Genomic DNA, 26901 nt, shown 5'->3' on the forward strand with positions numbered 1-26901 from the left:
ATTACAAAGTCACCTGAGGACAGGCACTTAGAAGAGAGAGCCAGTGGCATGGCACGTGGCTCTCAGACACCCAACAGGCCTGTGCAACTCACTTCTCAGGGGAAACGTGCCACAAATAGCTAAGACTCCAACAACCAAGAAAAATGCACAGGTTTCAAACGTGAACTTCAAAAAAGCCAGATACTCAAAATGCCTAAGATGAGCTGCTTACGTGAGGAAGTGTAGTGCTCCAGAAGAAACAAAAGATTTAATGATGGTTAATGGTCACCCAGGTACCATAAAGAACCCAGCAAGTGTTTTCATATATTAATGAAGAACGGTGTCATCCTTCGTGCTAGGTAAAGCCAGAACAAAAATCCTTATTTTCCCCAACATTCCCCATTAACTACTGGGGGGAAGGAGGAAGGGAGAAGAAAAGGAGGCTGGAGAGGGGGAGAGGTCGTTTTCTTTTCAGCAGTAAGAATTCAGAAGATAGTTTAGGCAGAGGAAATCTTATTGACATACTGACAAGTTCATCTTTAAAATGAATCATTTCCTAGGAATATTTTCACAGATAACTTTCCCATCTCACTCACTCATCCTGGTTCTAGTTAATTTTTACTACTTTTTATTTTAGACTGATGTATCTATAATTTCCCACCAAATTCTATAAACCTTAGCTTCTATAGCTCCCTGATTTAATATTTAAAATAAAAATTTAAGTAAAAATAATTAAAATTTTTGATAATGCACTATAGAAAACACTGTTGTTAAGCAATTAATTCTTTAAAAAAACAAAAAAAATAAAAACTCATTCTCCTGCTATTTATTGATGCCCCAAATACAGGGCCATACCATTTATATAAGGAATTACTTTTTGTAAGGTAAAAAACCATTCTGAATTCTAATGAACAGTGATGAGATCACTTAGCCTATAGCTAGAATAAACATTAGAAATTTAGTCCAATTCTATCACCAAATTTTACAAAAGTACTTGCCAAAAGTCATCCAAGACATATGCAGCAGAGAGCAACTCCCAATTCCCACAGAGTCCAGTGGTCTTGCTGCTCTATAACATAGTGGACATTTTCATTCCACAGAGAAAGGATTCTAAATGACCTTGTTAAATAAATAAGAATGGTTCTCCTGAAAATTATCCACTAACTAAAGACAGGTAGTATTTTAGCCATTTAACTGCCCATTAACTATAAATATTAGGAGAAATCCAATATGATTATTTTAGTAAGATGATGGACAAAAACACAAGAGCCATTACTGCCACTCTAAGTTAAGTTTAATGAGAAAATTTTATTCACAAAATATAGTCCACATGTTAAAATATAAGATCTTAACTGTATAGTAACACTTTTCATTCTGATAGCCATAGCCAAGATAATAGAAATCTTCAAATTAGAGGTTTTGCCTTTTTTAAAAAAACACCAAATAATCAAACATTATTTTAAGTACCTTAAAAATTACGTTTTTTAAAAACATTTCTTCAGTTTGAGAACACATGTATTTTGTCAAACTGTGAAAAACTTTCAAAATTCTTAACAGATTCTTAAAAATAAGAGAATAATAAAAACAGAAATTAAAACAAGCTCTGACAAAAAGAGTAGTTGGAATTCTTACCATTGGCAGTGCATTGATGTGGGGATGTACAACTGAATGTCTGGTACTGCCAATCACAAATTGCTGTTGCTGATGCTAAGAAAAAGGAAAGTAAAATATTCAGTGTGTCTTAAAACAAATCCAGTTTAAAAGATTTCCCATACCAAATTTTACATGTATGAAATACTATTTATGTCTTTAAGGTCCCAACCAGTGAGTATCTTTCTCCTCCTAAGCAACTGCTGTCATAAACAGCAGCAAGTTTTGAGCGTGTAGTACGTGAGGCACTGAATCTTTACAACATTCCTAAAAGGTTGACACAATGAACAGAATGAGACTCAAAAGAGATGAATTTGCATAAAGGAGGCACTCACCCCCATTCAACTCAACTCATACAAATACTACTGCAATAGGGCCCAGTATAGCAGGTTCATAATCTATCATCAGGAGCTGTAAAGAATGGTATAAACTTATATGCTATATATTGTTTAATACAATAAAGAGAAATACCTAATTGGTTTTGAAACAATTTCAATCAAAACTTATTAAACCTTATCTCTTCAGAATTTATATTCTACGGAGTTTACCCAGTCTTCTCAATTGCTGAGTCACAGCACATTATTTTCCAAGAATCTTTTTTGCAAATATACAAGTGGTTTTTCACAACGCTGTCAGAGTGGCGACTCGGAACACTGACCAGGGCAACTCCCACCGTGTGCAAGCGTAGAGTGCATTTTTCTGCAGGAGTACAAGCTGATGCCAAACAAAGAAATGCAAGAGCTTTTCTTCGTACACCAAAAAGGTGAATTAAGTCAGTAACACTAAAAAGATAACTAAGCAAATACACTGAATAAATACAGAAAGAATTTAATCCCTTGAAATTTGCTCCTCTCTGATTTTATCTTTAATTGACTAGAACCCTCATTTGTGCTCATTACCAACTCCAAGGCCACACTAAATAACTTCAGTGCTGCTATGTAACTTTCAGACAGTTGAGCTGTAGGAATTAAATAATAGGAATTAAAATAATTCCTATTTTAATTCCTAGGAATTAAAATAATACTTATTAAACACACCACACACTTATAACTGGAATTATAGACAGCTATATCAACATACGATATTCCACCAGCCTTTTGGGGTTCAAGACAGTGAGCACCAAGCACCAAGGCTTTCTGGCACAAAACATTTATGAGCTAGTTGGTATTTTCTAGCACCTACTGAGGAAATGTCCTATAGACATCATGATTGAGCTCAAATAAAAACTAGATTACTGTCAGGCTCTGTCTAACTCAGGGTCATTTATTATGAACATCCATTATTTTACTATAAACTCTTCATGAATTTTTGAGCTCTAAGCTATGTAGTTTGGCATACATTCATTCTAATTATTTATAAATAATTAACATATGCTACTGAATTTTATACATTTTAAAACACACAAAACCGAAGTAAAAAATAAAGATAAATTATTTGCATATTTACGGTGATACAATCTTGTTTATAACATTCTAGGTCCTAAACTTTTAAATGTCTTCTTAATCATGATGATTTTATATCATTATTAACTACTATCTCAAGCCACAATTTAGTCTCAGAGTAAGTCTCATCAGTACTAATAGTGAACGTATGCCTGTCTGTCAAATATCTTTCTTGAGAATCTCCAATTTTTTCAGCCATCTTCTAAAATAATTATATCATGGCAGATGAAAAGCTTATTCTAATAGTTTAAGTAACAGCTCTACCATTTTCTTGTTTCCTATTCTTATTCATGTTTCTTATATTCAGTTTCTTTGCAGGAATGTTTATATTATTAGTCTGTTTTGTGGGGTTTGGTTAAAACTGGATAATATAATCCACAAATCTGTATCATCAAACACAAGCAAACATACATTAATAAGCTCAAATGCATGGCAAATTCCCAGAAACAGAATGAATGAATGGGAGTGCCACTGTTGCCCTACGGAACCCCCAACTCTTTTGAATACCGTTATGTACCACATGTTATACATGACTCTCTGACATCACAGCCAAATGAGAGTACAAATTAACTGCAATATTAAATACTAATTATATTTAATTTTTAAAATCTCAAATGAACTGCGCACTGTACCTCAATGGATATTTGTTTTCACTACTATTGTTGTGTGTACACACACAACATACACAAACTTACACACATGTACCTTAGGGAAATATTAAATCAGATCATTCCAGTTGCTAGTCTTTCTTTTACCTCCTCTCCCTGGTTCTCTCCTCTTACTTTTTTGTGGTGAGTTCTTCTCTCATCACTCTCACAGAGGTCTCTAATCTCAGTTTTCTCTAAACGTATTTTCTCTTCCCTTCTTTTCCTCATTCATTCATTCACTCATTCAGCGTTTCCTATTAAGACTACAGCTCCTTATGGGAAAAGGCCACAAAGGTGATTTAATAAATATTGAAGGGGTTAAATATCTGATTCTAGGATCTGAAGGGTGAATAAATCTGTGGAAAATGGTGTATCAACAGGTCTGCCCATTTGCACATACAATAAAATCTGAAAAACTGAATTTTTTTCCCCCCAGCCACACCATGTGGCTTGCAGATCTTAGTTCCCCAACCAAGGATAGAAGCCATGCCCCCTGCAGTGGAAACGCGGAGTCCTAACCACTGGACCGCCAGGGAATTCCCTGGAAACTTTAAAAAACGTATGCAGGGCTGTATTTTGGTTTCTGTATTAATGTTTTCCTAGTCGACCCATTTACCTATGCCCTGGCCATTGTGCAGTACATTTCTAAAGCATACATCACAATTCTTCAGCTTTATAAAATGAGTATCTGAATTTTAAAAGATAAAATTATATATTCTACAAAGGAATTATAAAAATCTAAGGTGATTTAAGATAATCCAATAGAATATATATTAAAGCTATTTGTACTAAAGTGATTCAAACTGTCCAAAAACCAAAACCATGTGTATCCTTAACAACTGCCTTTATAATCTCACTTGCTCAACCTCCTGTACTCTCACTGCAGCATATCACCCTCTCTGTTCTCTGCACTCTTAGGTTGCCATGACACTGCTCATTCCTCTGCCAGAAATGTCCTTCTACTGTGGCTCTGCCCACAAATCCAGTCCACCTCCTCTTTCAAGGTTCAGCCCAAATCAGCTTCCTCCCTTGATTACTTACCCACTGAGAGAGAAAGACCAGTCTCTCTTAACCACAGCTCTGAAATGCCTTATTCTCTCACCATGCCTCCCCTATCAGACCTCCCCAAGCCAGGGGCTAATCTGCTCATCTTGCTGTCCCACCACAGAAGAACAGTGCCCTGAGCATACACAGTTCTTGAGATACATTTATTGATAAAATGATACAGTATCTAAATGTGTGGGAATAGGTACACACATATTCGAGAATAAAACACAGTAGATACTGAATTACAACACAAATAAATCACAATGATAAGGAGGAACTCAACAGTGAATCTTGTTTTGTTTTTTTAAAATACTTAGGAGAGCCTGGCTATACAAATAATTTTAATATCACTTCCAGAAAGTGGCCAATAAAGGTTGATCTTTTGCCATTAAAAAAAAAAAAACTCTATGATTAGTCACATTATAAAATGTGTACAGCGAACAACTACTTGGTATACTACATAAACTAAACCTATGTGCTTTACTTCTTGTGATGAAATAAATGTTTGTAGGCTTTGGTTCTGTCTCCAAACAAAACGCTTTGCTTTTAGAATCTCAGAACATTTTATCTAAACTAAATGAAGTATTAATCTTTCAGTAAAGAAACTGACACTGCTATCTCAGCAGACATCATCCTAAATCTACCACCTATACATAATTAGGATTTTTTTAAGATGCAAAAATCCTATAAAACAGCACAACAGTATATTTTGACTGATCTTCAAACATACTACCCTGCAGTCTCCAAAGGCAAATTTACTTGATTTACAGATCTCTTTTAAAAGCTAATGGATTGGACTGGAAGAATCAATATTGTGAAAATGACTATACTATCCAAAGCAATCTACAGATTCAATGCAATCCCTATCAAAGTACCAATGGCATTTTTTTACAGACTTAGAACAAAAAATCTTAAAATTTGTATGGAGACACAAAAGACCCCAAATAGCCAAAACAATCCTAAGGGGAAAAAAGCAGAGCTGGAGGAATCAGATGCCCTGACTTCAGACTACACTACAAAGCTACAGTAATCAAGACAATATGGTACTCACACAAAAACAGAAATATAGATCAATGGAAAAGACAGAAAGCCCAGAGATAATCCCATGCACCTATGGTCAACTAATCTATGACAAAGGAGGCAATGATATACAATGGAGAAAAGACAGTCTCTTCAATAAGTGGTGCTGGGAAAACTGGACAGCTACATGTAAAAGAATGAAATTAGAACACTCCCTCACACGATGCACAAAAATAAACTCAAAATGGATTAAAGATCGAAACGTAAGACCTGACACTATAAAACTCTTAGAGGAAAACACAGGAAGAACACTCTTTGACGTAAATCACAGCAAGATCTTTCTTGACCCACCTCCTAGAGTAATGGAAATAAAAACAAAAATAAACAAATGGGACCTAATGAAACTTCAAAGCTTTTGCACAGCAAAGGAAACTATAAACAAGATGAAAAGACAACCCTCAGAATGGGAGAAAATGTTTGCAAACAAATCAATGGACAAAGAATTAATCTCCAAAATATATAAACAGCTCATGCAGCTCAATATTAAAAAAACAAACAACCCAATCAAAAAATGGGCAGAAGGGGGCTTCCCTGGTGGCGCAGTGGTTGAGAGTCTGCCTGCCGATGCAGGGGATGCGGGTTCGTGCCCCGGTCCGGGAGGATCCCACATGCCGCAGAGCGGCTGGGCCCGTGGGCCGTGGCTGCTGGGCCTGTGCGTCCAGAGCCTGTGTTCCGCAACAGGAGAGGCCGCAGTACCGAGAGGCCCGCGTACCGAAAAAAAAAAAAAAAAAAAAAAAGGGCAGAAGACCTAAACAGACGTTTCTCCAAAGAAGACATACAGATAGCCAAGAGGCACATGAAAAGATACTCAACATCACAAATTATTAGAGGAATGCAAATCAAAACTACAATGAGGTAGCACCTCACACCAGTTAGAATGGGTGTCATCAGAAAATCTACAAACAGCAAATGCTGGAGAGGGTGTGGAAGAAAGGGAACTCTCTTGCACTGTTGCTGGGAATGTAAATTGATACAGCCACTATGGAGAACAGTACGGAGGTTCCTTAAAAAATTAAAAATAGCACCCTTGGACCCATCAATCCTACTACTGGGCATATACCCAGAGAAAACCATAATTCAAAAAGACACATGCACCCCAATGTTCAACGCAGCACTATTCACAATAGCCAGGTCATGGAAGCAACCTAAATGTCCATCGACAGACGAATGGATAAAGAAGATGTGATACATATATACAGTGGAATATTACTCAGCCGTAAAAAGGAACTAAATTGGGTCATCTGTAGAGACGTGGATGGACCTAGAGACTGTCATACAGAGTGAATTAAGTCACAAAGAGAAAAACAAATATTGTATATTAACACATGTATGTGGAATCTAGAAAAATGGTATAGACAAACCAGTTTGCAAGGCAGAAATAGACACACAGATGTAGAGAACAAACGTATGGACACCAAGGGGGGAAAGTGGGTGGTGGCTGGTGTTGGTGGGATGAATTGGGAGATTGGGATTGACGGGTATACATTAATATGTATAAAATAGATACCTAATAAGAACCTGCTGTATAAAAAAATAAAATAAAATGCAAGAGGAAAACAAAAGCTAATGGATTATGAGCCCCTTCCCTAGAGAAAAGTACAAACAAAAAAATATTTGCTTAAAATTTATAGTAGAGATATAATCTAATCTAGAACCTAGTGGTCAGTAACAAAGTCAAGAGTGTGTACCTGGTATCCCTAAGGAACAGAAGTTACAAATGAATTTTTTAAATTTGGAGAATTGGGGGAAATCATCTCAAGAATTAAGAGAAAAACATAACAATGCTATCATAATTAACCTGCTTAGAAAGGTTTTTGTTAAGTGAACTTCGGGGCAAAAGAAAAGTCACTGATAAAGTTCAAATTAAATTGCTTAGCACAAGATTCAAAGCACAATAAATAAATGGTGATTACCTCCAACTGGAACTTTTTTATAAGGAATATATTTGTAAATCAAAGTTTCAAATGAATCTTCTCAATTCCACTGATCCATTTCACACAGAATGACTTTGTTAGTTGCCTTCTACAACATGGCAATCTCAAGTAACATACTACACATTCATCAAAGCTCCAAAGCATTATATCCCGCACTCTCCTCACCCTATTCTCATTTCCCACGGAATCATATACACAGATAATATTCTGGGCAGCCAAAAGATGAGGTGAGTGAAAAGGGGGAAGGAGCTAGGACAGAGGGTTATCTTAAGAAAACTGACCCTGAGATCAGGCTCAGAGGCAGAACAGTCAGGTCAAACACAACTCTGCCATCACTGACTCTGATTTTCACTTCGCTTTGTTATTTAAGTGGTTTAGAGAAAACGAATTTAAAAGTTGTATATTATGATCCCAAATTTTCTAAAACTAAAAAATACACAAGACCACAAACCCACACAAAGAAAAATTTAAACATGCACTGGTGTCTAGTCATCCAATTATTACTTCAGTTGAGTTAGTTTCACTGGTAGTATCACATGTGGTTGAATTTTATATTAACTTTATACCAAAAAAACACTATTGTGCAGAAAAAGACAAAAAACTATCAAGGACCCCAAAATTTGCCTGTCAGGAAGTAAGCAATGCAATTAAAAACAATAAACTCTCTCATACAAAGCCACAGAGATTTTTAAATTAAAGGTTGGTTTGGGCAGTTTCAAGTGTTATTAAAAGTAAAATTTATTTTTAGGTACTAACATCCACCCATCAAAGGCTTCCAGTTCACTAACTTTCAATGGTAGAGAACTTGCATATGAGAAAAGGCTCAGACTCAAACTTAAGTTGTGATGCTAGAAAGGTGATATAAAAATGTATGAAATGGAATATTACTCAGCCGTAAAAAGGAATGAAATTGGATCATTTGTAGAGATGTGAATGGACCCAGAGTCTGTCATACAGAGTGAAGTCAGAAAGAGAAAAACAAATATCGTATATTAACACATACATGTGGAATCTAGAAAAATGGTATAGATGAACCTATTAGCAGGGCAAGAATAGACACGCAGATGTAGAGAACAGACATGTTGACACAGTGGGGGAAGGGGAAGGTGGGACAAATTGGGAGATTAGGATTGACATATATACACTACCATGTGTAAAACAGATAGCTAGTGGGAACGTGCTGTACAGCACAGGGAGCTCAGCTAGGTACTCTGTGATGACCTAGATAGGTGAGCATGGTGGGGCGGGGGGGAGGTTCAAGAGGGAGGGGGTATACGTATACATATAGTTGATTCACTTTGTTGTACAGCAGAAACTAACACAACATTGTAAAGCAACTATACTCCAATTAAAAAAAATTTTTAGATGAATAAATATATTATTATCATTTACTTTTTTAAAAGGTGAGAACATCAACATTGTGTAACTGTAACTAATTTCTTTTTTCCTCCCCCCCCCAAAAAAAACGGTTACTAAATTAATGGTGCAACTTATAACTTAAGATGCCTTAGAAATATGACAGATCTGACATTGTTTTCTTCTTAAGGCAAAGCTGATAGGAACTAAATCTTTTTTTTTTTTTTAAGTAGTTTGGGAGGAAGAAACAAGTAAAAGGTAAAAGGAGGCAATAGAAATAGCATAAGGATCTAAGAAATAAGGGGACTGAAAAAAAAACCTAAACTTTCCGTATTCCAAATTTGCCTAAGACCACACAGGTAGGTACCCTGGCACTTAACAAGTCAGAAGAAAAAATTGACATAATTCCAAATCTTATTAGATTATTTACTCTTCCCAAGGGTTGAATAATTGATTCAAGATACCAAAAAATTTGAATAGTTAATTAGGCTAAGACAACACAAAAATTCTGCTGAACAATCTATTCCCAGAAGCAACGAGAACAGCTTTGTCAGGGATGTTGGGTCTTTGATTAATTCTGTCCTACAGAAATACCTTTCCAGATTCTAACCTGTGACATAGTGGGTCCTTCACTTGTATTTAGTTGGTCTAAGGTAGAATCTGCACATCCGTTGAATTTAAAAGCTCCCACAGATGATTCCAGTGGGGTTGAGAACCACTGGACTACGTGGCAGGAAAGGGCAGGATGGGGAGTTTTACTAGTCAGAGTCTAATTATTAATCTATGGGGCTGTGGGTGGGAGGGGGAAAGCACAGAGGGATCACTTCTTTCAATAACACTAGCATTGCAGAGTGAGTCCTCTCATTCTCAGAACTAGAGTGGGAAACATACTACATTGAGTAAAAGTTTTATTAATTTGATTTTAAGATTAACAAAAGAAACAAAAGATAAATGATAAACTCAATCCTTCTCCCCAAAAATGAATTAGGAAAGGAAGGACAATAATAATGAGGACATCTCAAACAGAAAGAGAGCCAGACAGACCACAAAACAGGAATTATCCTTTAACAAGGCACAAAAGGAACATTGCTGATACCTACATGTAGATAAAGAGACACAGAAAGACCAAATGAGACTCAGCTTTGTGTCACAAAATGCTAAGTAGTAGATAGACATTACAGAAAGATATTTTTTCTGCTCACTCTAATGAAAAACTGTTCTACAAATCAATGGAAATTTTTAAGCAAAACCTGAATTATCACTCAGCAAGGAAGTTATTACAGTGCGATATGATACAGGGTTGTATGTGTGCCCTGTCCAATTCCTTCCAACTCATTCAAGTATGCTATCAGGGCCACCAATAACCTCTGCAGCACCTTTGTGCAAATTAGACACCAGCAGGACAAATTAGAAAAAAAGAGAAGGCATATTACAGTACAGAGAGTTTAGAGCCTGAACTGTGGAATCACACAGCTCTGAAATTACAGCTAGATGATCTAAGCCAAGGTACTCAACCTCTCAGTGCCTCAGTTTCCTCATCTGTAAAATAAACTGTTATGAGAATAGAAAAACTTAATATTTATAAAATGCTAAACAGTGCCTGGCACAGAATTCAAATCTTTTAAAAATAATACATATAAGTAAAGAGGCCTTTCCTCTGAGAAGACACAGTCCCAATAACAGGGAAATGGCTTGGCTGACAGTGTGGCCTGAATGTCAGCACCCACTTGTCCCCTTGGCTGCGAACTTCCGTGCAGTACACCAATTGCCCATTCATATTCTGCTATGCTGTGTGCTATATGACTGTAGAGTCCAGCTTTGTCTTCTGTGAGCTGATATAAGAGCATTACTATATGCACACACAAAAAAGAGTAATGATAGATAAAAGTCTTAAATTACAACAGATTTGCAGTGTGCATGAACATGACAGTTATCTGAATCAGTGTGACCACACGGAGTGACAAAGAACACACACTGAAGCAGAGCCTCTTCAAAACGAAGTCTTCAACTTTCAGTTTTTAATAGAAAGGAATATGCTTCTTAACTTCTTTAAAAAATTAAGAACATGCCAGCAGATAATTACTGAAATGAAACTGTCATTCTGAAGTACTCTAGACACAAAAAGAAAAAATATATTTACATTAAATTAGATGTTAGGTTCAGAATTTTAAAATATTACATTTCTATCTCTACTCAGATTCAGAAGAGTCACTCTTCTGTGTCTTAAGAGTATTTCCTTACATATAGCTTAAGGTATAATCTAGACAGTACCAACAAATGTTTTGCCTTCAGTAAGTTAAAACAAATTGCTCATTTAACTACCATGTTTCTATCAGAATGGCAGTCAGAAATACACCCCTTTAAGAAATCAGGGCTGTCTTTTAACATAATTCATTCTGAGTATATTATAAAATAAATTACATATTCATAATTCCAAAATATGCCTAATTCCCATCTGATGTTGGTCTGCCAAACTGCTTTCAATTTCACCAAATTTAAAATGAAACAGTTAAACCAGCAAATACACTGTGTTGTCTGCCTGATCCACTCAGGACACACAAACACAGGAATAGGGACACACATATACACTTTTCACACTCACTCTCTCCAAGGGGGTCATGAAAAGACAGAAGACCACCTTTCTCAGGTAATTCAATTTATTTACTTCAATACAAAACACTACTCCTCTCCCTGCCCACCACCCAAATTACAATAAAGCACCAACGGAGACTATATGAATACTACAAAGGTTCCACCTGACTTTCCACTCACTGTCATGCAATGGTACAGAGGTTGACACTAGGGCCAGAAAGTAAATATTTTTGGTTTTGCAGACCACACAAGTCTCTCATAACCACTCAACTCTGCTATTATAGTGCAAAGCAGTCACAGGCAATATAGAAATGAATGGGTATTTCTGTTTACACAAAAACTATTCAAAACACACATACAAAAAAAAGGGCTACAGGCAACACTTTTTGCCCCTGAAGTAATGCCCAAGACCATCCAAAATTCTACTGATCGAGGACAGAGCATAACACTTTTACGTTAAAACAAAATTTAAAAAAACATTTTTTTAATCAAATAAAGTAAACAGACCAAGCAAAAATAAATTACTCAAGCATTCTCCACTAAAACTATGTAACCATTCTATGGGAAGGTCATTTTCCAATGCATTCAAACATATTATCTTATATGGCACTATACATAATAATGAAGTTCAATCAGAAAGGAAGAGTATTAAAACTCTAGTGATTTCTCTGCCATCTTCAGACTTAAAGGGCAGTGGAGGCAGAATGGAAAGAACGAAAGATTTCTACTCTTGCTGCTTAAAAACACAAGTCCTTCACGTCACACCCTTACAACCATGAGCAAGTCCTCAGCGTCCTCATCTGCAGAATGAGGCTATTCTACAAGACTACACTCTGCTGAGACTGTGTGAGCACTAGACAGCTTCACAGCAAGTATGAACATATAGTTTGGGTTACTGTAAGAAAAAAACAACAACTATGATTTAAAAACAAGAGAGCACCAATCCTATTAAATCTCTAAAGATGTTTTCACACAAATAATACTAATAAATATCAGCTATTTATAACTGCTTGTAGAGTGAAAAAAAAAGGGTTAAGAATAGTACTGAAAGATTAAAAATTTAGGTTCTAAATAAAAAAACTTTATGACTTTTATGACTTACCATGAGATAAAAATAGCAATGGGAAATATTTAAAAAAAAACAACAACAACAAAGAAAGAGAACAATGAAGGCACAGAAATATCAAAGTGGTCCTGGAAATGAACTCTCTTGGCCAGAGCAAATGGAAGCAAGAAAAAATGTTGGCCATAAGTTTTGCCAATACTAGCTAATGTTCACCAGTTAGTGAGTAAGAAGAATTATTTTGCATATTTTTAATTAAGAGAAAATGATCTTGTATTTTACTTTTTTGACACGGTTAGTGATAACTGGACACCAAAAATCACTTCTATAATGTGAACTAAACTGTTACTGCAAGAGATGTTTTCACATTTTCTAACACTCCTAAATCATAATATAATTCACAGATAAATCTGGGAAAGAAACAAGTAAACTGTGTATTTATAATTATTTTTTAAAAATAATTAGTTCATAAAATTATCTATAGACAGAACTATATTTAAAACAAAATGTCAATTTTCTTATCTTCTCCCACTTCTCTAATACCAAAGCAACTAAAAATTCCGTCAACAGCAAAGGATCCACATGCTATAAATGAACTCTCTCCATTAGAGATGCATCAGTTACTCAAGAAAAGGCAAACTGAGGAGAAAGCCAGATTCTCCTTCAGAAGACCAGGATGCAATGTAATTTAAAACCCATGGTTATCTCTAAACCAAGTTAAACAGTAGGTTTTGGGTTTTTTTGTTGTTGTTTTTTTTAAGCTTACTCTAAGATGTATCGTGCAATAGACAACAGGACTGTGGAGAGAATGGAAAAGAGAGGGGGAGGGGAGAAAGAAGGGGAAGAAAAGTTTTATTAACATCTCTACCATATATTGTTGACATTAATATTAACATCTATACTAGATATCCAAAATATTAACAATGGAACAAAATTACTATAATACATCGGTAAATAAAGATCCTTGCCCTCACAAAGTTCAAATTCCAGCAGAATTTAAAATTGTTATGTAAAAGGCGATAAATGCTATGGAAAATGAAAAAGGGAATTCCCTGGTGGTCCAGAGGTTATGAATCTTCACTCCCACAGCAGGGGGCACAGGTTCCATCCCTGGTAGGGGAACTAAGATCCCACATGCCATGGCGCAGCAAAAAACAAATTTAAAAATATATAAAATAAATAATAAACAAAAAGCAAACAACAAAAAAACACAAAACACATTTTTTAAAAAATGAAAAAGTCCAAATAGGGTGGAGAGAATTAGGAGTTTTCTGGGGGAAGGAGGAGCTGGTGCCCACACTGCAGTAGCAGTAGGATGGTCAGAACTGGTTTGTATTTCAATTGAGAGATGGCGAGATCCTCAGGAAGCTACTGTACGTTCTATGTTTTGTATTCAGGCAACCATGTATGAAGATGTGCCTTATCTTGATGCTGTCAGCTTAGTGCTGGAAACAGAACCTCCATATTCACAAAATAGGTCATTTATATTTCAGTTACTCTAATTTTTTCTCTGAAATGTCTGTTCTTACCTACATCTCCTATGTATTATGAAGCTATAATTCCTAGGATAGATATTAGGCATTATAAGTGACAGGTTTATTTAAATATTTAGCATTATAATATTACGGAGGCCATCATAAAAGTTATCAAATGCAAAAGAAAAGATACGCTAAATAAGAGAACCTTCGTAACTGCTGCCCAGAGTCTGTTCAGGCAAATTATCTTTCACACAGGCATTCTTACAAAGTTAACATCAAAGAGCTTCAAACTTATTCAAGGCACAAGATACTGAAAACAGAAAAATGTCACTGAAACGGAATGCCTGGTCACTTAAGTCCTACTACAGTTTAGAAAGAAGACTCAATTTTTACTATCCACCAAATGCTATACTGTGCCTAGTACTTTATACACTTACCTACCCATCATCACCTTAAAATACTTAACTAGGGAAAAAGAACTAAACACAACTGTGGATGTAAACCAAGGTGTCCTCAAATGCTTAAGGGTCTCTGGTTTTGTTCACCCTCCTCCCACTGTGTTCCATATTCTTTAGTAGAACAACAATAACTTCAACTGTAAAATCCTGGAAAAAATAAGAGTATCTCTATAACTTGTACCCACTACCATACCTAAAATGTAATTCTAGATTCCAGCGACAGGGATGGTAGTGCTGGTAAGATTTGTGGAGTGGCAACAAGATCTTACCTCTTCCTCGTAAGAAGGGAAATAAGCCAGAAATTGTTTATAAAGAATATTTTGAGGAAAATCAAAGAGGATGAAAACCTGTTGTCATTGTTCACGGCCTCTTGATCTCAAGTCAAGGCTAACCAATCAGATGAAAAGAACTACCCTGAGGAGCCGGCCACAGCTGTAACCTGTTCACTCAGCAGGCTGTAGGACAGGAAAGCCTATCAGGGTATCAGACAGCAGAACATGCAATCCAGGAGCTGCTGTCTTTGCACTTCTCCCTCCTACCACCACCACGTGACTGCTCAGGTAAAAGGGTGCAAGAATTCATAGAGGGGTGTGGAAGCCACCCTGGCTTGGAAACCTTAAGCTCCACAGAGGAACCAATACCATCTTTTAAGAGTCTCATGGGTATAGCTTCCAGGGGACCCAACCCATCAAGGGACATGCTCAGTTAGAAGAATGTACCACGCCCTCCTACCAGGTATTCACTCCCACTCCAGATGCAACTCACAAGTCAGGGACCATTTTGCCATGCTCCACATTGGCTGGTAATATTGCTGACATTCCACCTTTATGTGTCACATGAAACACAGCTAAAAATTAAACCAAGGTCATTTATCCACAGAAAGACGAAGGTTCGGTGAATCCTTTCCTCACAACACACCTGGGTCCTTATCCCTACTCTGCCTCTAGGATGTCAGTGGTCTTGGGCCTGTAACTTAAAGCTTCTATGGGACTAATTCAGCTCCTATATAAGCAATGACTGGGTTGAACTGTGAAATCCTTTGATGTCTTTTAAAAAGTAAGAACTAGGCTCACAAAAAAAAAACAGGCTCTCTGATTTCTCAAAAATAAAGGCAACACAGACATAAAACCAAACTGACTAAAAAATATCTTATAGGGAATTCCCTGGAGAACAAGTAGTTAGGACTCGGTGCTTTCACTACCACAGGCCAGGACAGGAAACTAAGATCCCATAAGCTTCATGGTGCAGCCAAAAAAAAAAAAAATGAAAATGAAAAGTATCTTATAAATAGCATAGAGCATTTATTTTTGATGATATGAAGGTTAAAGAAAGTAAAGCAGTCTAGTTTATTAAGAAATTGAGGCCCAGAGGTTCAATATTTCTTACCAGAAGTAACAAAATGAATACTGAACTCTGCACTGCTTATGCACTCAGTATCATTTAAATCTCATAACCAACTTGTACAGTAGGTATCACTATCTCTGTTTCAGAAACAAGCTAACTGGGGCTCAAAGAAGTTATTAGACCAAGATCGACACTAATAAGCGGAAGAATAAGGGACATCAGATGAGGGGTTAAACTCTTATCACTCTCCTCCTCTAGGTGTCCCGAGTCCACTTTCAAAACCTTTGTTTCCAAAAAGAGTTTTCTTACTCCAACCCGACAAATAATTTGTAATGAAAGTATCACTTTACTTAGGAGGAAAAGATCTATATCCAAATTCTTATTGCTGCAGATAGGATGGAGTCAAGTACAGTATGGACCTCAGGTACCCCCACCATGGGACAGTGTAAGTCCACCCACCAATAAATACAACTTTTTTGCCACCCACACCTACCCAGCTTCCAAATACTTTTGACCTAGAATATTTCATACAACTAACTAGTTCTTGAAATGCTATGTGTATTCAGAAGTTAAAAAACAGGGGTTGGGGAGGGCAGCCATCAAGGCAAGGGAAGAGGCTAGGGAGGCGTTTGCTTTCCTGAAAATAAACAACAGATGCAGCACTTCCTTCTGCTTTATTATTTAACAGAATGCCTCCTGAAGCAGCAGCCATTTTTCAATGGAGGCAATGAGCCCGATGAAATTCCTTCCACTAAGGACAATGGGATAAAAAAAATAGCAACTTCTTGCCTCTCTATTTTTTTTAAATTTGTTTAAAACAGTACTTTCAGTTACCTGAAGCCAACTGGACATCACTCTCTCCCTAGATGTCCCCAAAGCGTTTCAAACTTACTATATATAAACTTAATTCACCTCCCACCCCAAACTTGTTCCTCTTCTTATATTCTCTCCCTCTGTGTATGGCTCCATCCTCCAGTCACTCAAGCTAGAAATATGGCTCCTCCTTCTCCTTCATCTCCTACAGCTTAACCAATCAGCAAACACCATTACTTTCTATCTCTAGGGTGTTACTTCACAAATATGTTTTCAGTTCCTCAAACCTCCCACACCCTCATGACTTTGGATATGCTGTAACCTCTAGCTAAATTTTAGATCACCTACATCCCACCTAAGCTCTACCACCACTGTGGACACTTATTTTATATGCCTGTCTCCTTTCAATATACAATATGTTATCTTGAAAAATGCTTAGAACAAAGCATGGCAAATATGGTAAAATGTACCCCTCTCACAAAAGGGGGTTGGTGATTAAAATGAAGACCTTATCTGCACAGGTACCATAATCTATGACAATAACATCACTGTATTGTTTTTCACTCCCTCACAAAATCAATTTCAGGAAGAACGAAGACAAATGTTAGTCTAATGAACACCATATGTGAAATTCAGAATCCTGGAAATATAATTTTTGTTCCAAGGCTAAAAAATAAGAACTATGACCAATTATTTAACAACCACACTTCGCTCTAAAATACTGTATTACCCAAACACATGATCATAACTATCACATCTTAGCAAACCATTTTAAAACCATTTCAATGCAGTGCCACTCTGTTACAAATGCAGATGCAAATTTTAAAATATAATGGCTAGTCTTAAAAGGCATTTCCTAGTTTTGTTCTTTTTAGGGTTCACGGTTTGATTTTGAGTCCGTTGATCACTTTAGGCCAGATTAGAGGAACTGGGAAGGCAAAGGACAACTGCATAAAAAGAATTACCAACAGCTTAAAGTGAATGAATCGCTGACAAAGGTCTAAGGTTTGCTATTTTTCCCTTCGTTGTTCTACAGACAAAAACTGCACAGAATAGGCAGGGACTCCTTTCATCATCAGTTTCTAACCCCAAGATCCTGGAAAGAAAGACAAGGAAGGTAGACAAATTTGCTCTACTGGCATTCTAACATTGGAGGAAATAAAATCTGAAAGAATATGGATGTTCTTTACGTGTTTACTATAATGAAGCTGTCTAGGCATTTTCAAAACTTCTAGGCTTATCCGTGGCCACTATGAAATTATATCCCTATCTCATACCTATCATTTTTACTTCTTGCTTTCCCCTCTCAGAGTGATTTGAATATTTTATGTCCTTGCTCTCTTCTAACCACACCAAATTCCCTACTCCTTCCCAGATGTATTTAATAACCCCATGCCAAGCCATTTCTTTACAATACACGATTATAAAAAACAAATGTCTAGTTCTTTACCATTATTCAACTACATTAGTGCATTCATTCAATAAATATTCACACTGTCTTCTATTTCCCAGCTTCACCCATTCTTCACCAAATTCTTGGATTTAAGGCAAAAGAAACTACCCACAGAACTAGAATAGAACTACAAAAATACTGTGACTCTACCACTTACTAAGTACGATACATTAGGCTGGTTATTCAACCTCTCTAAATCTGTCTTCTCATCTGTAAAACTACATAGGGGTGTTGTTATGAGAACTAAAAAAGAGAATGCGTATCAGGCATGTAACAGCACCTGAGATATAAAAAGCACTTAATTAATGACAGTACTGTTATTTTACTAGATTTTGTGTGTGATGAAACACACTGAGTTGTCCTTTAATGGAAGATATTTGCTGGAATAAACTATCAGTCAATACACTCAAGCTAAATATGCAGAAAACTTCGTGCTTTCATGAATGCTATGCACAGTTTATTTTATAAAAACAAAAATGGAACTCTTTTTTTTTTTTTTTTTAAACAGACTGCTATTGGCATTCTGAAAATGGGGTATCACTTCTGGATTAAATATTGGATATAAAATGAGAGGAAAAAAAAGAGGATTATCAAACAAGGAAGCAGGGGTGGTCAAGATTTTGGCCCCTAAGAAATAATACCCATTTTTAATTAACATCACTATCAATTATCTACAGTGGGTACTGGATTAATCAAATGTCCACATTTTAAAGAAGTATCAGTCTAACATTTTTATTCCTGCTCCCTGGCTTCCAAACAGTAGCTAAGAAGCAATGAGGCTACTACCTAAAACAGCAACACTTAATTCCAGGGAATTGCAACTTTCAGAAAGTGATAGCAAATAATGGGTAAGTTTAATAAGGCTTCCATTAAGCCTTCTCCATAATTAAACAGTATTTTAAAATAGTACCTTTGGGCTTCCCTGGTGGTGCAGTGGTTGGGAGTCCGCCTGCCGATGCAGGGGACACGGGTTCGTGCCCCGGTCCGGGAAGATCCCACATGCCGCGGAGCGGCTGGGCCCGTGAGCCATGGCCGCTGAGCCTGCGCGTCCGGAGCCTGTGCTCCGCAACGGGAGAGGCCGCGACAGTGAGAGGCCCACGTACCGCACAAAAAAAAAAAATAGTACCTTTATTTTGGTTTTGAATGTCATACAGATTACTGAATATCTGTGTGAAGTCTAAAATTATTTTCTTTCTAGATATAACATCAATAGTAATTTACAAACATGAATAGGAAATAACTTGTAGTTTTCCATTCCAGGAAGTTCCCTACAGGCAGTGTAAGCTCTCAGTTTTTCTGATGTCTGCTACCCTGGCCAATTTAATGCGCTCTATAAATTCCATTAATATGCATCTTCTCTAGTATAGTAATAATGATTTTAACAGTATGATTCACTCTAACTTCGAATGCCACTAGTAAGAGACTAATTTTCTGAATTGAAAGAAGTCAGCAAATCCCACCTGGAGCTTTAATAAATTCTGCTTGATTTCTGTGTCAATGATTGGGAGAAATATAGAGCAAAACTGGCTATTTCGTTCAAAGGACAGAAAGCAGTACTGAAGAGCAGAATGGGTTCACTAGTATAAGATGAATGTCAACCAAGAACCACTGAACATTATGACCCCATCAATTTGCTTTTTTAGACCATGCAAGGTAGGAAACAAAGTCTACTTTACTATATAGCAGAAATAAACAAAACATTGTAATCAACTATACTTCAATAAAATAAATTTTAAAATAATAAGTCATCTAGGACCAATGGCCTTTTATACATCTCTTAAAGGTATATAAATTTTGACTTTTTTTTTTCATTTCCTCACTTCCTTTATCCATTGTTCTTGGTCAGAAATTCAGGACATGATGAATACTCAGGCCATGAATACCGTTCAGCCACATTCTAAGAAACTTTTTCCATTCCAAGCCAATATAAAACATCTATTCTTTCAAAATCACTTATCTCTTCAAACTCTCAATGTCCTTCAACATTTATTCAGAGCCTATTTAAGCACCATGGACTTTACATTGTAAAGGGTTAAAGAACAGGCTAGTTATAACCATACTACACATGCAAAAGTCAACTTCTAGAACTGCTTCAAACTCCCAAGTCCCCAAGGAATTCTGTGCATAAAGAATGACTTGGCAGACACTGCATCTCCCTGAAGTCCAATTACATCCAGATATGTATTCCTAGACTGACGTTAAGTATACAAGGAGAACACAGAGAAACACCAGACTTTCGTTCAAAGTATATCTAGAATGACCTTACAGCTCATTTGATCCATTTGATACTGTGAAATAATAGAAAAAAAATACATACATATATCTGCTCTCAGTTCCTGGCACAGAACTCCTAAAATCCTTGTAATTTCCTAATGATAAGAGCACTGGGAATATCTTTCGTTCTAATATTTGATGTTATATCTTGATTTCTGACAGAGGTCCTAAATTCCTGGGAATTTGCTGGGTGATAGGAATGTCTTTTGTTATAATGAGGAGAAAGTGAGCTCCCAGATAACTTCAGGATGGGGCTGGTCACGAAAAAGGCCAAGCCATGATTAGAAGCTTGGAACTTTCCACTCCACCCTGTCATCCTCCAGCAAGGGGAGAGAGACTGGTGACTGCGTTAAGGACTGACCATGCCTGCATGATGAAGCCTCCATAAAATCCTCAAAAGGATGGGATTCAGAGAGCTACTGGACTGCTGAATGCATGAAGGTACTAGGAAGGTGGTGCACCTGTAGAGGGCATGGAAGCTCTTCACCTCTTCCCCCATACCTTGCCCTATGCATCTCTTCCATCTGGATGTTCATCTGTATCCTCTGTCAAATCCTTTTATAATACACCAGTAAACGTCAATGAGTGGTTTCCTAAGTTCTATGAGCCATTCTAGCAAATTATCAAACCCAGGAAGGGGGTCATGGGAACTCCAATTTATAGCCAGTTCGTCAGAAGCAACAACCTAGGACTTGTGTCTGGCGTCTGAAACGGGGGCAGTCTGTGGGACTGACCCCTTAACTTGTGAGATGATGCTAAGTCCAGGTACACAGTGTCAGAACTGAAATGAATTGTAGGACACTCAGCTGGTTTTGCAGAGAACTGGTGTGGAAAAAACTACCACACGTTTGGTGATCAGCAGTGTCAGAAGTATTGTGTGTGTGAGGAAAGAAAACCTCAGTAATGTTTTTCCTCGACAGTTCCCAATATTTCTCCTGCCTGATAAACCTCTTATTATTGTACATTCTCATGTTCTCTTTATGTCAATCTACAACAACTTTCTCTCCCCAAGGCATTATTCAAAGAACACATTTCACTACGACGTTATCAAGGACATTTCATTTAAAAGTTGAAGACAATAAATTGCATATAAAGCTCACAGATCAAGAAAGACAAAAATAAATGTATAGGGGTTTCCCTGGTGGCGCAGTGGTTGAGAGTCCGCCTGCCGACGCAGGGGACGCGGGTTCCTGCCCCGGTCCAGGAAGATTCCACATGCTGCGGAGCGGCTGGTCCCGTGAGCCATGGCCGCTGAGCCTGCGCGTCCGGAGCCTGTGCTCCGCAACGGGAGAGGCCACAACAGTGAGAGGACCGCGTACCGCAAAAAATATGAATGAATGAATAATGGCAACCACCAAAAGAACCAAAACAAAAGTTCTTAACATCGTTGTCTCCTGAGGATAGCGCTAGTAAAGAAGTCCTCTCCCCCTTTTATTTTTTATTTTATTACATGCATTCATTACTTCCACGGTATTTTTTTTTTTAAAAAGCACTGAAATTTCTGATTTTCTAGGTCATCCAAAGACAGGAAATAAAACTTCCTTTATGCAAATAACAAACATTAACTACTCTTGCCTTTTGCACACCCCGATCACTGGTAATTTGGTAATTTAACGAGATTTAATATAATTTTTAGGTAGAAAATCTTTAGTATGGAGTTTTACCAAATATGTTTTAAATTTTAGATGATCATTAGTATAATATAAACTTTTAAATTGCTGGCTTTATTCTATTAAAGGATGTTAAGTGTCCTTTCCAATTAAGACTAAAAACCTGGTCAACATATTTTTATCCAAAGGCATAACGGGATTCCTAGACGAAATTAAAATGTGACCTGTCATATTCCCCTTTCACTGACCAAAGCAAAGCCCATAAACAAAGGGGGAACAAGAAAGGGAGTAAGTAGAAAGACTTTAGGGAAACTTTAAAAGAATCCTTTTGTGAATTCTCATTTTTTGGGCTTAATGCATAATTATTATTAGGATTAATTACACATTATGCTGTGAAATACCATATTTCTTCATTCATTTGATTACTATGTATTGAGTGCCTACTATATGCCAGGCATCATTTCAAATGATAAGTACAGAGCAGTAAAGAAAACTCCCTGCAGTTTATATTCTAGCAGAAGAGAACATACACACAAAATGAGTACACTATAATATACGGGGACTGGGAGCCACACGTCCACACTGCTGTATTTAAAACAGATAACCAACAAGGACCTACTGTATAACACAGGGAGCGCTGCTCAATGTTATGTGGCAGCCTGGATGGGAGGGGAGTTTGCGGGAGAATGGATACATGTATACGTATGGACGAAAACTTTTGCTGTGCACCTGAAACTATCACAACATTGTTAATCGGCTATACTTCCAAAACCATTCATTGTTCCTGCAAGATCAACAGAAGCTCCAAAATCAACTGATATGCAGAAACACTCCAAAAACTCCTTAAGCCTATATTTCAGTGTCACGCATTTTCTTCAAGGTCATTTTATTTGCAGTGCTGTCGTTGCCCTCTCCTTCCACTAAATCTTGGTATCTCTAACACCTAATTTCTGGAAGAAGAGAGTTGAGGTATCCTCCTCTCCAACAAAAAGCCCTTAGGCTCCCTCATCAAACTATCCACAAACCATCATTCCAAAATGCTGCATAAAGTGAATCTAGTTATATTGCAATACGTGTCTCACCAAACTTTATTCAAATAACTGAGAGGGCCATTTTCCTACTCCACAACTCTAAATGCTATACCTAATCATAAAGATCCCACTTACAGAGCCTAGAATTGAACCTTAGTTTCTCATTACTGTCCAACATGCATCCCTTCTTAACCTGTGATAGAGTAGGTTTAATTTCAATGGTGCCTTCTTTAATTTAGTATGCTTATTCTAATGGCTTTCCCTTTCCTTCTCATTCTATCCAGAGCCTAACCATTTTTTGAGACTAAGCTCAATTCCTTCCTGCTAAAAATCTTTCTTTAATACTCCAACCTACCAGTGATGTTTCTCCTCTCTGCAGAACTCTGGCAATTTACAAGTCATGTTATAGGGCTGGAAAATACAGTCCAGAGAGCTTAAGCAATTTACCCCAATTCAAACAACTAGCCAATGACGAAGGCTGGAATATAATCCAGATCTTCATACTCAAAATTCAAGGTTTGGACTCACCTGGTGGCGCAGGGGTTAAGAATCTGCCTGCCAATGCAGGGGACACGGGTTCAAGCCCTGGTCCGGGAAGATCCCACATGCCGCGGAGCAACTAAACCCGTGCGCCACGACTACTGAGCCTGCACTGTAGAGACGGCGAGTCACAACTACTGAGCCCACATGCTCCAACTACTGAAACCCATGTGCCTAGAGCCTGTGCTCCGCAAAAAGAGAAGCCACCGCAATGAGAAGCCTGCGCACCACAACAGAGTAGCCCCCGCTCAACGCAACCAGAGAAAACCCACACGTGGCAACGAAGACCCAACGAAGCCAAAAATAAATAAATTTCTTTTAAAAATCAAGGTTTATCTGTTCTTGGAATCTGATCACTCTAATCTTATTTCCCACACTAATCTGACGATATTGCTTTACCCTTAAAAATTTCCAATGGATTCTCCACGATATTTTATCCAAAGTCAACCCATCCTTCAGATCACAGTTCAAGTGCAATCTTCTCTATTCAAGTTTCTTTTTGACAGCTCTAACTCATATTAATTTCCCTCTTTTCCAAACCTACTACATTTAAATCAGTATCACACAATGTAGCACCTTTTTACTTTGCATGTGTTATCTCATTTACTCCCCAAAACAACTTGAAAAGGCAGAAATATATTTGCCACATTTTACAAATGGCCCTAAGATGTTAAGTAATTTGCTTATGTTCAAACAATTATTCATAATAGTTACTCCACAAACAGCTGCTATTAAGAACTATATGCTCTTCAAATATAGTATACTTCTTTTTTTCTTCCTTCTCACCACACACACAGACACAGACACACACACACAACGGATAAGCAATTTTCTTTGTAACTAGAACTCACGCTCATTCTTGATTCTTGGTCCAGAATTTTTGCAATTATAATCTATAGCTTTTTCTTGTTATAGGATTCCATCCTTTTCTTTAAAACCACAGTTAACATAATCTGATCCTGTTCCTGAGGAAGCAAACTCAAACTGAGGAACATTCTTCAAAACTGTCATGTCAATGTAGTAAGACACAAAGAAAGCCTGCGGCCAGATTAAAGATTAGTCAATGTGTGCTCTTGGATTGGATCCTACATCAGGGCAAAACAATGGTTAGCAAGATCATTGGGACAATTAGCAAAATTTGAATATGAAATACATTAAATAATAGTATTGTATGAATACTGCATCAATATCCCTAAATTAGATCACCGCATTGAGGTTACTTATAACAAGAGAATGTCCTTGTTCTTAAGAGATACACACAAGGGTTTCCCTGCTGGCGCAGTGGTTAAGAATCCGACTGCCAATGCAGGGGACACGGGTTTCAGCCCTGGTCCAGGAGGATCCCACATGCCGTGGAGCAACTAGGCCCATGCGCCATAACTAGGGAGCCTGTGTGCCACAACTACTGGGCCCGCGTGCCACAACTACTGAAGCCCGTGTGCCTAGAGCACGTGCTCTACAACAAAAGAAACCACTGCAATGAGAAGGCTGCACACTACAACCAAGAGTAGCTCCCAGTCCCCGCAACTAGAGAAAGCGGGTGCAGCAACGAAGACCCAACGCAGCCATAAATAAATAAATAAATAAATAAATAAATAAATAAATAAATAAATTTGTTTATTTTTTAAAAAAAGAGATACACACAAGTATTGAAAGGTTAAAAAATCATGATATTTAGGACTCTCAAATGGCTCAGCTAAAATAAGAATAATGAGATAAATAAAAATGATAAAAGAGATGATGAATAATAATATAAAGCAAATGTGCAAAAATGTCCAAAACTGGTAAATCTATTTGTAAGGTATGCGACAGTTCAAATTTACAGAAATGTTGAAAAAAGATATTATTGAGAGAGGAATGGGTAGGCATATGCAAACATTTTCTGTGAAGGACCAAATAACACATAGTTTAGGCTTTGGAGGCCATAGTCTGTCGCAACTACTCAATGCTGCCATTGTAACACAAAGACAGCCTACAAACAATAATAAAAACAAATGGACTTGGTTATGTTACAACAAAACTTTATTTACAAAAAGCAGGGCTTCGTTTGCTGATCCCTGATACAGATGCAAAAGACTGGCCATTATTCTCTTGTGTATTTTGACATTTTTCATAATAAAAGTTTAAAAACAAAACCCTTCACTGAGAAATCTTCCCATATGTCAATCTCTTCCTTCCCTTCTACAGCCTACCTCCTCCAGAAAAACGTCACAATCTGATGCATTTTCTCTTTAAATTCTAAACTCCTTGATAAAAAGGGTCTTAGCTGGTGATTCACATACATTTCATGGCCTAACAGGATGATGTAGCACCTTTCATCACTGGCTCTGAACTCAAGTCTCTCTTTGGCACATGGGAGAGGAAACCACAACCTCACTGAACCTGTTTCTGTGAGGTGTAAGGAAGGCAAGCCTGGTTTTGCTACAGAGGCCTTCATATGGGACTACTTTTAGATTTTGCAAGATTTTTCTTAGCTAAAGAAGTAAAATCAATGGAAGTTGCAACTAATTAAGAAGCACAGATTACTAGAAACCTAGAATAAGATAGGGTTTGAAGTAATTACAAGAACCACCCTCATCCCCTATCCCACAGATGAAGAAATGAGGCTAATTCCAGCATCCTAATTAATCAATGTGAAGTCAAAACCACGAAGCGTGTTGAAAAACTACAGTAGTGTTAATAAGCGAACTTTTATTCTATTAAGAGAAGATATACGTAAATTACAATATATCTATACAATGTTGACATATTCACCAAAATTCTGCTTCTGAGCACTACTGTCAAATTTACTTATTCCACAATATTGTGTCTATTAAGTAAAGTAGACTCTATTAGGTGTTACAGGGTATACAACAATTCAAAAATTTCCTCCTCTAAAATAAGACATGTGAAGACATAACTGCTATACAAGACATGTGGTGAACACTGTAAGCTTGTGTCAAAGCACCTACAACTGCAGATAAGAGTATCACTCCAAGTTGGGGTAAAAGAAGAGGTGAGATGACAGAATGGAGAGAAGAACATCAAAAAGTTCAGCATATCCCTTGAAAACTTCTAAGTACTAATCCAAATCCCTTAATATTATCATGAGATCAGCCTCTAACACTGAT

The 26901-nt window shown here is 37.2% G+C and overlaps 1 protein-coding gene across 3 annotated transcripts in view; it reads right to left on the reverse strand.

Annotated features, from left to right (window-relative positions):
• The window catches only part of TBL1XR1 (TBL1X/Y related 1), a 188285-nt gene that overhangs the window by 89808 nt on the left and 71576 nt on the right, over positions 1-26901 (reverse strand). For all 3 annotated transcript variants that reach the window (XM_019946181.3, XM_019946175.3, XM_019946177.3), the window contains exon 2: positions 1612-1686. The gene's annotated coding sequence lies outside the window, so the exon portion shown is untranslated. The remainder of the gene's footprint in view (positions 1-1611; positions 1687-26901) is intronic.

The sequence above is a fragment of the Tursiops truncatus genome, chromosome 4, assembly GCF_011762595.2.
Source record: "Tursiops truncatus isolate mTurTru1 chromosome 4, mTurTru1.mat.Y, whole genome shotgun sequence".
Lineage (NCBI taxonomy): Eukaryota > Metazoa > Chordata > Mammalia > Artiodactyla > Delphinidae > Tursiops > Tursiops truncatus.